Source organism: Bison bison, unplaced genomic scaffold, assembly GCF_000754665.1.
Source record: "Bison bison bison isolate TAMUID 2011002044 unplaced genomic scaffold, Bison_UMD1.0 scf7180017864061, whole genome shotgun sequence".
Classification (NCBI taxonomy): domain Eukaryota; kingdom Metazoa; phylum Chordata; class Mammalia; order Artiodactyla; family Bovidae; genus Bison; species Bison bison.
Genome location: NW_011494633.1, coordinates 4,079,963 through 4,093,755, shown reverse-complemented (window position 1 = coordinate 4,093,755; position 13,793 = coordinate 4,079,963). Strand labels below are relative to the sequence as shown.

Here is a 13,793-nt window from a genome sequence, read left to right as displayed (position 1 = left end):
CATGAAATGTTCCTTTGGTATCTCTGATTTTCTTGAAGAGATCCCTAGTCTTTCCCATTCTGTTGTTTTCCTCTATTTCTTTGCATTGATCGCTGAAGAAGGCTTTCTTATCTCTTCTTGCTATTCTTTGGAACTCTGCATTCAGATGTTTATATCTTTCCTTTTCTCCTTTGCTTTTCGCTTCTCTTCTTTTCACAGCTATTTGTAAGTCCTCCCCAGACAGCCATTTTGCTTTTTTGCATTTCTTTTCTATGGGAATGGTCTTGATCCCTGTCTCCTGTACAATGTCACGAACCTCATTCCATAGTTCATCAGGCACTCTATCTATCAGATCTGGACCCTTAAATCTATTTCTCACTTCCACTGTATAATCATAAGGGATTTGATTTAGGTCATACCTGAATGGTCTAGTGGTTTTCCCTACTTTCTTCAATTTAAGTCTGAATTTGGCAATAAGGAGTTCATGGTCTGAGCCACAGTCAGTGAATAGGGAAATGGTAAAGACTTATGGGGATATTGTGGTAAAGATAATAGGTTATTTTCACTTACAGTAACTCTTCCTAAAGAGAGACACAATTGCTTTTCTAATGCCAATAACCTAAAGATTGAATCTCTTATACCCAACCAGTACTGTCCATTTTCTGAAGGACTTCTGCACAAGTGGAAGGCAAAACCTTCTGTTACAGGAGCTGAGACCATTGAGTCCTAGTTACACTTAAGCAGTTCAGTTCACTTCAGTTGCTCAGTTATGTCCAACTCTTTGAGACCCACATGGACTGCAGCACACCAGGCCTCCATGTCCATCACCAACTCCCAGAGTTTACTCAAACTCATGTCCATTGAGTCAGTGATGCCATCCAGCCATCTCATCCTCTGTCATCCCCTTCACCTCCTGCCCTCAATCTTTCCCAGCATCAGGGTCTTTTGAAATGAGTCAGTTCTTCACATCAGATGGCCAAAATATTGGAGTTTGAGCTTCAGCATCAGTCCTTCCAATGAATATTTAGGACTGATTTCCTTTAGGATGGACTGATTGGATCTCCTTGCAGTCCAAGGAACTCTCAACAGTCTTCTCCAACACCACAGTTCAAAAGCATCAATTCTTCGGCACTCAGCCTTCTTCACAGTCCAACTCTCACATCCATACGTGACTACCAGAAAAACCATAGCTTTGACTAGATGGACCTTTGTTGGCAAAGTAATGTCTCTGATTTTTAATACACTGTCTAGGTTGGTCATAGCTTTTCTTCCAAGGAGCAAGCGTCTTTTAATTTCATGGCTGCAGTTACCGTCTGCAGTGATTTGGGAGCCCCCCAAAAATAAAGTCTGACACTGTTTCCACTGTTTCTCCATCTATTTGCCATGAAGTGATGGGACTGGATGTCATGATCTTAGTTTTCTGAATGTTGAATTTTAAGCCAACTTTTTTTTTACTCCTCTCTTTCACTTTCATCAAGAGGCTTTTTAGTTCTTCTTTGCTTTCTGCTATAAGGGTGGTGTAACCTGCATATCTGAGGTTATTGATATTTCTCCTGGAAATCTTGATTCCAGCTTGTGCTTCATCCAGTCTGGCATTTGTCATGATGTACTCTGCATATAAGTTAAACAAGCAGGTGACAATATACAGCCTTGACATACTCCTTTCCTGATTTGGAACCAGTCTGTTGTTCCATGCCCAGTTCTAACTGTTGCTTCTTGACCTGCATATAGGTGTCTCATGAGGAAGGTTAGGTGGTCTGATATTCCCATCTCTTAAAGAATTTTCCACAGTTTGTTATGATCCACACAGTCAAAGGTTTTGGCATAGTCAGTAGAGCAGATATAGATGTTTTTCTAAAACTCTCTTGCTTTTTCGATGATCCAGCAGATGTTGACAATTTGGTCTCTGGTCCTTTGCCTTTTATAAATACAGCTTGAACATCTGAAAGTTCATGGTTCACATACTGTTGAAGCCTTGGAGAATTTTCAGCGTTACTTTGCTAGCCTGTGAGATGTAAAGGCATTACTTTGCTAGCATGTGAGATATAAAAGCAATATAGTGCTACATAAAAGGAATAAACAAGTATCTTGGGAAATCATGCTAATAATCAATTAAATTATAGACCACTATTTCCAAGTGGCAACTGGAGGAATTCAAATGGAAATATAAGATTCTGAGCAGTGAAATAGACTTTGAATTCAACCATAAGCTGATATTTCCCGGTTCCCTTATCCTAAATACTCTGTTCTCCAGTTGGAGGTTGGTTTTGTTGTTCAGTCTTGGTTTTTACATCATTGCCCAATTCTTGTGTTTTTGAATAAGAAATATTCTGCCTCATCTCACTATTTTATCATTCTGGGATATTTTCCAGACTTACCTAACATTTGTGAAGAACAGTGGGTAAATGTGAGCAGAAGTCATTGCATAAATTCTTAATGAAGCAGAAAATATACAAAATATTCACAGCACCTCCACTAAAGCCTCATGACAATCTGTTTGGACCTTGGGGACCAAGGGAACGAAGCCGCCCGCACTTTTGTGTATCACTGTTTAGGTTTCTTTCTGGTCAGGAGTGGAGGTGATGTTTGCAGATTTGCTGTCCCTCCCCTGACCGCTGCCCCAGCCCATGTGGAATAAACTATTTTGAATCCAGAAGGAGGTTACCTTTTTTCAGTCATGAAAGGCTGAGTTTAATTCCCAGTTCCTTGACTCTAGTGTCTGTCATTTCTCCTGGGAATAGAATCCAAGTCATTATGGGTCAGAATATGTCTATAAAAGCCTAGGATCGTAAAGCAAACCCTGGGAGATAGTGAAGGACAGAGAAGCCTGGTGTGCTGCACTCCAGGGGTCACAAAGAGTCAGACATGACTTAGCGACTGAACAACAGCAACAAGGATTATAGAAGCTGCATGAACATGCCAAGGGAAATAAATTGAACCCTTTGTGGAAGCACTTTCTACAGTGTCAGAAATAGAGTGTGTTGCCCTCGGAAGCACAGGCTTATTTATTGCCAGTTCAGGGAACAGTACTTTCATATTCCTCTAAGCAAACTTCATATGTAAAAGCTACGTTATTCAATAGTGAAGATTAAAGAACTTTTTGTTTTAAAGTTAGCAAATGTTTCATCTAAAAATCAAATTTCCTGGTATAGTTTTTAAAACTCTTTTATTATAAAATAAAACACAGACATGGAAGACCATGTGAACCAAATGTATAGCGCAATAAATTATTATAAAGTGAACACCACCACTTTAGACTGAATGTTTGATCCTCCCCCAAATCCATAGAGTGAAGCCCCCATCCCCTATATGATGGTGTTTGGAGTTGGGGCCCTTGGGAGATAATCAGGCCATGAGGGGAAGGCCCTCATGAATGGAAGTGGGACCCTTATAAGAAGAGACAGAGAGAAATGGCCTGGCTCTGCCATGTAGGGACACAGAGAGAAGACAGCCGTCTGTAAACCAGTAGGCTCTTGCCACTTCCCAGCCACCCTGGTACCCTGACCTTGGGTGTCCCTGCCTCCAGAACTGTGAGCAATAAAACGTTTGTTGTGTAGGCCAGAACTTTATTACAGCAGCCTGAGCTGGCCAAAACAACCATCCAGGTCACCCAGTCCATGTCCCCATCCGTATGCCCTTACTCAATCATAGCCCTTTCCTTTCCTGATAAATAGCTACTGTTCTGACTTCTGTAGAAATCACTTTCTCTTGCATTTTTATCATCTTATCACCCCAGTGTGCATTCCTAGACTCTATATTTGAGTCGTGTCCATTTTTTTGTTGTTTTCTCTTTATGATTTTCTTTTTTAAATTTAAATTTATTTTTAATGGGAGGATAATTGCTTTACAATGTTGTGCTGGTTTCTGCCACACATCAGCAAGAATTAGCCATAGGTATACTTTTGTCCCCTTGCTCTTGAACCTCCCTCCCACCGCCCACCCCATCCCACTGCTCTAGGTTGTCACAGAGCAGCAGTTGAGCTCCCTACATCATAGCAGCAAATTCCCACTGGCTATCTAATATTACGTGTGGTGACGTGTATGTTTCCATGCTACTCTCTCAGTTCATCCCACTCTCTTCTTCCCCTACTGTGTCCACACGTCTGCTCTCCCTGCCTGTGTCTCCTCTGCTGCCTGCAGATAGGTTCATCAGTACAATCTTTCCAGATTCCATATATATATGTTAATATATGATATTTGTTTTTCTCTTTCTGACTTCACTCTGTGTAATAGGCTGTGGGTTCATCCACCTTGTTAGAACTACGAATCGTGTCCGTTTTTCTCAGTGCATTTTAAATTATTCAGTTAATTTCTGATTAACTTACAATTCTTTCAGGAAAATGTTATATAAAAGAGGGCACACCTTAAGTCCGCTTATCTTTCCCATTTGTGGAGTGAGACACGTTGCCGTCACTCTTGAAATTCATGGAAAATAACCTGAGGCATTTGCTTGCTTTGTTTGTATGGGCATGTGAAGGGCACCCCCAATAAGTATGACTAACTGTCTCCAAAAAGGAAAAGAAGAGAAGGAAAATCTAAAGAAGAAAATCTTAAGGGACAAAGAAACACATCTTCAGTTATATATTAGTTAGTGTGGCTACATGAGGGTAAAAGGAGAGAGAAGGCAAAGAAGATGGCGTCACATCCTACCACATCTCAATTTGCTTAGACTCTGAATTCTAGAAAGTGTAAATCTTAGAGAAGGAGTAAATGGTAGATGAAAGATAGGATTAGGAATCAGAATGTGGTCATTGCAAACATTCCCATACCCCAGCTCAAAGGCAAATTATCAGTATGAATTATAGAGAAGACATAAATATCATCAAATAAGTAGTTTGGATAGGGCTAATTATATAAAGGATAGTCCCTGAAACTTCAGTTGGGATCATATAAAAGTTTTTAAATGAAATTAGATATAATAATAAATACTGTCATTTTCCACAGCCTATGAATGAACAGGGACTTCCCCGATTTACACAGGTCATATTCCAAAACCTTATGCTAAATTGGTTCATATTATAGAAACCTATATCATTCCAAAGATGTAATGTTGTAAATGGTTATGGGTTTTTAGGTTAGCCCACAAAATATCATTGAACTCATGGAATGACTAATGAACAGTATTTTTTGTAATGAAAACCAGCAGAAATGCCAGTAGTTACAGGACAGTTTGTTTAAAAAAAAAAAAAAAAAAGAAACCCAGTATTGAATAATACAGTTTTTTAAAGTTTTGATGTGGTGCTTAGTGAAAATCACATTATCAGAGGCTAATATGGAAGTTGATGGAAAGTCTTACCGTGATTTTGAAGTAGGCTTTTGGACATTTTCAGAGTCTGTATACACGACTCACCAATATTTCATTTATCCTTTCTTCAAATTATGTCACTTTCATGTTTACTGAAACCAGCATATAACTAGATCTTATTCTTATAGCTGTAATTTGGATCATCTTTGTGTTTACAAGCTGAATGAAGAGTAAGAGGAGAAAGGGAAAGATGAAAATGTTTTGAGTTGGAAAAATTGTATGATAAGATAAATTGTGGGAATTGTGGACAGGTTTTTCTTTTCTTTATTAATCCTTTAGCAGTAAATGTGTTTTAACTTTTATGATGAAAAAATTTTTAATTTCTTTTTGAAGAATGTGTAGAATGAGGAAAACACTGCTGAGATGGTATTAATTAAATTGGAGTTCAGGAGAGAGATGGGTCATCACTTTACAGGGGCAGTTGAAGCTATAGAAGTGGATGCGAGAGAATTCCCTGGCAGTCCAGTGGTTAGGACTCTCTACTCCCACTGCCAAGGCCCAGGTTCAGTGCCTGGTCAGGGAACTAAGATCTCACAAGCTGCAGAGTGGGACCAAAAAGAAAAGAAGTGGATGGGAAATCTCAGACTTCATAGAATAAGGAAAGAGAGAGAGATTGGAAGAAGAAACCATGGACAGCAGCAACGTTTAAGGGGTGAAAAAGAGCCTGAAATAGTACACAGGAGACACACCAGCCAGAATGCTATCCTAGAAGCTGACATGGAAGAATGCTTTAAGGAGGAAGTATTTGTCCATTATCCACAGATGAGGAGAGGCTGGGGGTGCTCACAGGCATGGCTCAAAGAACAACACCATTCCTTCTACACTCCCAGGACACTCTCCGTTGATTGGTGGTAAGGAAAAGGTTCTCCCTGCTGACTGGCAGGATTATGGGCACCGACAAGAATGATAGTCTCTATTCATCAACCTTATCATTACAGGCCCACAGTGCTGTACAAACCAATCACAAATTTCACCTAGTAAAACTAATTGCATATTTAACATGGGGAGAATAATTTTCTCCCACCTCCACAAGGCTGAAGTCATAATTAGCTTTCTCCCTCCAAAGGTGGTTTAGAAAGAGTGTGATGAACAGTGTATGAATCAGGAGGATGCAAACTGAGAGCAACCTAGGAAAAATGTGTGGGTCTATTTCTGGGCTCTCTGTTCTGCTGTGTTCATTTTTGTCAGAACCACACTGTCCTGATTAATATAGTTTTATAATACATTTTGGAATCAGGTAGTATTAGTCCTCCAAATTTGTTCTTCTTATGCAAAATTGTTTTGCCTATTTTAGGTCCTTTGTATTGCCACATGAATTTAGAATTGGTTTGTTATTCTTCAGAAAGCCTGCTGAGATTTTGACAGCAATCACACCGAATCTGTGGATCTATCTGGAGATAATTGATATCCTAACAAAACTGAGTCTTAAAACCCAGGTACACATCCCTGCATTTGCTCAGGCCTTGTTTAATTTCTCTCAGTGATGTTTTGTTGGTTTCGGTGTAATTGTTAGAGTTTTTAATATTGCTTATCACTTGCATGTGAAATGTTATCTAATTTAGGTTTTAGTGGAAGTCCCTGATCACCGCTGGGATCAAGCATCTTTTGAGTGATTATTGGCCCTTCAGGTTTCCTCTTCCCTGGATTGCTTTCATGTTGACCCTACATAATATTTAGCAAGAATATCTCCATTTGGGTATTTTTAGGGTCTCCTGTTTTTCAGCTATTTTTTTGTTTTTATTGATTGTTTAATTTTTGTTGTTGTTGTTGTTTAGCTCTCAATTCTGATATAGTAATTTAGGCTTAGGTGCAAATACCTCTTTACATCTTTTCATTCCTTATTAATTTTATCCTCTCCTACTTTCTGCCAGTTCAGTCTTTCTCCTGTGTCCTAGATGTTCTAGCTCAGATAACTTTTGAGAACTCTGATTTGAAAGCAAAGCAGGAGGTCACTTCACTTGTCAGTGTCCCTTGGGCGATGCCTAGTTTATCTCTTTGCTCAGCTAATCTGTTCATTCCTCATGGTTCACTGCTCTGGACATTCTGCGAGTCTGTTGCAACCGAGGACATTAAAAGACAGAGACAATTGTGCGTCACTGGGCAGAACTTGGGTAGCCTGGGGTTCTCACCTTTGAGGCAACAGGCACCTTGGCAGCTTGCTCAGCGACTCTGGGTGGTGATGATCGGAAGGCACAAGAGCCTCAGTCATTGTTCTGTGAACTTGCCTTTAGCAGTGGAAGGGATCTGCCCATACTAATTTGTTGATTGATTTTTTTAATTTATTTTTTAATTGAAGGATAATTGCTTTACAGAACTGTAAATTGCCAAACATTGATTGATTTTGATTTAAAAGTTTGGTTTCCGTAGGCTATAAAAGAGGCATTCTGTCATTTCTAAATCAGTGCTACCTGGATCTGGTGGTGTCTTACAGAATATTCTTTATATGAATTACAGCTTATAAATCGGTTAATTTTGCTTTTCAATACCTCAAACATTTGTTGAGCACTTACTGTGTGCCGAGCAGTGTGTCAGGGACCTGCATTATCAGGATGAAGATGGTCCTTCTAGCTAACAGATGCCAGAATGTAGGCAGAAATTAACTCCAGTGCTTTCTCAGAGAAAGAAATGGGAAGGTAAAGGCAGGAGTAGCGCCATTCTAAGACACAAAAAGTAAGCAGTTTTTACTTATAGAAACTTGGTCAGAAAGAATAGCTGTAGGGAATCAGATGAATACCTGCAACATGTGGTTTCTGGACAACTGGACTGTTAGACCAAAAAAGAGACATTGAAAGAAACTGGCAGTCAGATTTCTGTGCTCCCAGACACTTGCTCACACTCTTTTCTTTCTAGGTTTTCTAGGACCCTTTCCACTTGGCCAGGTCCCACTCCTCCGTAAGGATTCATCTTAGATTTTTATCTGCTTTGGGAAGGCTTTCCTGCTTGCTTCCCACCTCAGCTAGGGGACTCTCTTATGTGCTTTCATGCACCCTGCCGTATGCCCTCCCTGTTCCGTTTACCACGCTCCATCAGAGGTGCCTCTTACGTGTGTGTCTCCTCCCAGCAGACCACAGACACGTCTTGCTCACCGTCGTATTGTACCGTGTTGTGCCTAGCACTGCATAAGGCCTGTGGCAGGCGCTCATTAAATGTCTGATGGAGACATGAATAAACAGTGAACTATGTGATGAGTAATTGAATGATGATGAACAGATGAAGGGTGGTGAGGGGGAGTGTTTAGCCCAAAGAAAGAAAAAGCCTAAAGATAAGAATAAGGCTGAGGGGACTGAAACTGGAGGGACAAATACTATTAGGGAGCATCAGTACGTGGAGGAGGGTCTCGTTTTCTTTTTGCTTCTGATTGGTATTGGTCCCCATCTCCTCCACGGTCCAGGTTAAAGACTTGGCAAGAGTTATCAAAAATTGATTATGTGCACTGTTGCTGCTGCTGCTGCTGCTAAGTCGCTTCAGTCGTGTCCGACTCTGTGCGACCCCATAGATGGCAGCCCACCAGGCTCCCTTGTCCCTGGGATTCTCCAAGCAAGAACACTGGAGTGGGTTGCCATGTCTTTCTCCAATGCATGAAAGTGAAAAGTGAAAGTGAAGTCGCTCAGTCGTGTCCGACTCTTATCGACCCCATGGACTGCAGCCTACCAGGCTCCTCCGTCCATGGGATTTTCCAGGCAAGGGTACTGGAGTGGGTTGCCATTGCCTTCTCCAATATAAATCAAATATTCTTCAGTTAGGAAAAGACAAAGCCGATTATGTGCCTGGTTGTGTCCTACATGTCCTGGGAATTACGGTCTCTCCTGGAGAGTAGGCTGGTGCCTTCTGTCGTTACCTAAGTGAAGGGACTACTGGAAGAGATAGGATTAAAATATAGAGCTCCTCTCTAGATCTACTTGCTCTGTTAAGCAGCACCTTTTAGCAAATGGTTGTTCAAATGGCTATAAATCAAACTCACCCGAGAGATGACTGTCTATCTTGGTGACATGCTTTGTTCAAAGCCTGATTCACCATAGCTATGACCTTTCTCTGGCTGAGCTGTGGAGGGACTTCCAAAAAAAAGTTAATTTGATATGTTTCAACAGGATCCTGATATACTGAAACAGTAGGCTAACGTCCACGTAAAGAAGTGTACTAGGCATAATAAGCCCCATATTTAGTTCTAGCGATTAATTGCACAAATCGAAGATTGGGAATGTCTGGCTTAGTAAAGGAATGCTTGAAATGGGGTTCTAGATACCCACAAATTGAACAATGTGAGTTTCTCTAAAACCAAATACGAGTTTAGGGTGTTTTTAAGGGAACTATAGTGTTCAGATCAAGATTTGATAGCTTTACTGTATTAGAAAGCTGTTAATATTCTTGGAGTATCATGTTCAGTATGATCTTCTTAGTTAAAGAACATGAGCAAACTAGAAAATAACATGGGATATTTTCACCAAGACCTAGAAATAAGTCATGTGAAGATCCAGTTACAAGAATTAGGTATTCAGCCTGGGGAAGGGAAGACATGCTATAGTATAGTATCTGAAGGGTAATCTTAAGAAGCCTGAGTAGAGGATATTTCCATTCCTTTAGAAGCAGTACTAGAATCAGTGGACAGGACTTAAAAGAAGGCATTTCTTCTCATTGTCAAGAACTTGCCACAGTCAGCACTGTTCAGAGATGCAGGGGACTAGTGTGTGAGGTGATGATTTCTCTGTCTCCCAGGAGCGACTGGAAAGCACCCTGAGAGCCGAGCTGTGCAGTCGTGCAGGCTGGTTAGTGCACAGGGCAGCTGGGCAAGGGGCAACTAAGGCTGGCATCCAGCCAGTGTCGCAGTGGTTACATCATGTGTCCTGGCCTTGGTCCCCTAGAGGAAGAGGCACCTTTATTTAGTTCACCAAAAGGTGCTCCACATCTAGCAGATACAGAAAGATTTTCTCATCAGGTAAGAGAACATATAACTCCCTAATAACTTTTACCATTCAAGAAGAAAAAGTTAAAAAAAAAAAAAAGCAAATAGATTTCATTTAACCCCAAAGAGCATAATTTAATTATACTTTTCAAATGTTGATGCATTCGAAGGTCTCCTTGACTCTCTCCCCATGAGCATCTTTGCTGAGCTGTGCAGGAGGGGATTAGAAGGATGGAGCTGGATGGTTGGCCATGCTTAGTAAGTGCTCCCTATAACAAGGTGTGAGCTCTGCTATGTTTGAGGCATACCCAGTGCCAGGCCATATCTTTCTTTGGAGATGAAGCACCGTTCAAATGTTCCCTGCTAAAAATTCTTATATTTAAGTGTACACTTTTAAAAGCAGGATATAAAATTGTACATATAATATCACTTCAACTCTGTTGCATAGAAATTTTCTTGAACCAAAACAACAAAATAGAAACAGAGATCTGCTCTCTGCAGGATGGAATCATGGGTGAGATTTATGTATTTTGTAAATGGAAAACAAATACTTTAAAACAATCTTTCTTTCACTTTGAAAACTATACATTGAAACATTTCATTTCATCCTGTGTCTCCACATATGATATTAAAAAAAAAAAAAAAGTTCTTCTCTTTTTCAACTTCCCATGACCCAAACTTGTCTGTATACTGAGTTGGTGGACTGGGTTGGTTGGAATGTCTAGACTGATTGTTGAATTATAGTTAAATTACCTCACTAGCACATCAGAATTTGATTTTGGTTTCACCCGCCCACCCCATCAGAAGATTACTCACCAATGGGATTCACACCTTCTACATTCTCATTTCTTTTATTGCATTACTACTGCATACTACCAAAACAAAGTGCAATTAAAATCTTTGAGAGAAAATGACACCTCATTGGCTGAGGAAATGCTCCTGAAAATGAGCTTCAGAAACAGACGGGGTAAATGGTGCATCCAAGAAGAGTGAGTTCCCCTAGATACCATACATGTTGAAGCAGGAGAAGGCGTAAGCTGAAAACAAACATCCGCTGCAGTGCGTTTGACTCCTAAGCTGTGTTCCGTCTCCAGTCCAACGCTGGAAGAGGAGCATTTCAAAGACAAAGAAAAGAAGCATGAAGCAGTTTAGCGAGAGTGACTTGTCAGAAGTGCTGGCAGCAGGTAGGCCTTGAGCATCAGGCCAGCGACCCGGGTGTCTGTTATGTTTCTGGGAATAGAGGTTTATCTTAAATCTCCACCTAGTTCCCATTTGAATTTTAGAACTCTATCTAGTTCATCAATCAGGTTACAATGGAGTAATTGTAGAAAATTAAGCATAGAATCCGATTTCCCCCTTTTCTCTTACTCTCCCTTTTATGATTTGCATTTTGTCAAATGCAGTCTGCATCTCAGTCAGGACCCTCTTGTGACTGTGTGTGTGCAGCAGTCTGCTTTGACTTCATTCTTGTGTGTGATCCAGGGGCCTCGCCAGTGACAGGGCTTGTTCCAGTTGCTGACACACTGCCAGGACAGAGATTTGCCACAAGTTCCTACTGATTGGCACTGAAAAAGGACCCTCACTGTGGGGAAGGGACAGAAAAACTGGCAATAATTAAAGCCAGTTGGCAGGTTTCATGATGAAAGGCCCCATCTGAGAGAGGAGGTAGTCCTATTAGAAAGCAGAAGAAATGAAATTACATTGCTCCAAAAAAGCATATCTATAACGATTATAGCTCTTACCTCCAGAAAATCTTAGCGGAGAGTGTTAGTGTCATTCATCTTTTCGTAACCAGGAAAACATCCAGTTAACTAGTATAGACCCTTCCTATTCCCATAGTCACAGGCTTATCAGTGGCATATGTTCTATCTGGAAAGTCTTATGGATTTGGTTACAGGCCACATACAATCCTCTCAGTCCTAGTTACAGTTATTTATTGGCTAAGACATTTGAAATGAGCCCCTTTAAAGAAGACCTTTCAGTGTTTTTGAATATACGAGACAATTTGTATTTGTAGATTGCAATCAAAAGATTGCAGTATGTATTTGTAGAAATCCCACTACCGTCGCTGAGGGTCAGACACGACCGAGCGACTTCACTTTCACTTTTCCCTTTCATGCATTGGAGAAGGAAATGGCAACCCACTCCAGTGTTCTTGCCTGGAGAATCCCAGGGACGGGGGAGCCTGGTGGGCTGCCGTCTATGGGGTTGCACAGAGTCGGACACGACTGAAGCGACTTAACAGCAGCAGTACTTTATATGGAGAAATGCCGCCTAGGGGGAAGGACCATATCTGTCTTGTTCTTTATCTGCATCCTCAGAATCTCATACAGAACCTGGGCACAGTAGATGTGGATCAAATGAATGAATGAATCTGCAAGGCTATCAAATTCCAAATAAAGAATCAAAGCAATTTAAACCTCTTTTTTGGGGTGTCTTTAACAAAGTATATCCTTCCCTCTAAATTTGTATTAAGGCCTCTGGATAAAATTGATCAGTTCTTATTCACCCACAGTCCTGTCACACCCCCGGTAGCATAAAGTAATGTTACTTTAGGTACCAATTCAGAATAAAAAGACAACTAACAGGATTTGGGATGAAAGCAAAGATTTTTCAGTGTCGTTCAGTTATTAACTTTAAAATTCTAAATAGAATTTTTCCTGAGCAATGTAAGAATAAATGATTATGAAGTTATTATGCCTTTAGCAAAGGAAATCTTTTTGCAATTTTAGGAAAAACTTGTTAAACATAGAAATATATTTTTCCCTCAGAGTACAGAAAGAAAAACAGCTTCCTTTAGTCCCTAAAATTACCCTGCATCTTCCATATCCATTCACAGTAGAATAATGTGGATGGATCCAAGGCATTCTATTAAACCGCCTTTAGGAAAGCTGTAAGCACTTTATGTATAGTAAATGGATTGTCATCATTCCAGCTTGGAATGAGAAACATACAGAGTAGAATGGGAGTCAGGAGAACAAAAGAAATGTATTTCATGTACCAGAGGCTTGAAAAAAATGAAATTCCCAGGAAATTCTTCTGAGAAAGGGGTCAGTTGCTTTGCTCCTCACTTTCTCACATCTCGGTAAGAAAAGTGCTCTGCAAGACAGCATACATCCTCCTCAGTTTTTCAATTAAAGATAGAAAATATTCCATTGTAAGGAATACAACCAATTTTGAGTTCTTCCTTAAAACATCAGCTGGGCCTTAAACATAAAAGAATCACAATGTGATTTGAAGGATTTGCTGCAAATAATCCAGAATGGGAAACTGCAGATGAGACCAGAATGGTTGTGAGTTTATTATTGATGAAGCTGGGTGATATGCATATAGGAGTTCATTGTACTAGTCTCTCTACTTTTGTATATATTTGAAATTTTCCATTAAAAAACCTAAACATTAATCCTCCAAAATAAAAAAAAAATTGAGATTAGCATGGTAAATAGCAGATGGAACATGGAATCAGAAGCCCAATACTTCTTATGCAGGTGTCAGCCCCAAAGTGTATCAATACTAACAGTGTGACCTTGGGTTTGTTACTTCAGGTCTCCAAACCATGGTTTCAACATCTGAAAAACTTACCTAGCTCGTGGGGTGTCATAAGGATAA

The 13,793-nt window shown here is 40.2% G+C and overlaps 1 protein-coding gene across 1 annotated transcript in view; it reads left to right on the top strand.

Moving 5' to 3' along the window:
• The window catches only part of FRMD5 (FERM domain containing 5), a 325,052-nt gene that overhangs the window by 222,006 nt on the left and 89,253 nt on the right, over nucleotides 1–13,793 (top strand). The gene's annotated exons all lie outside the window — the stretch shown is intronic.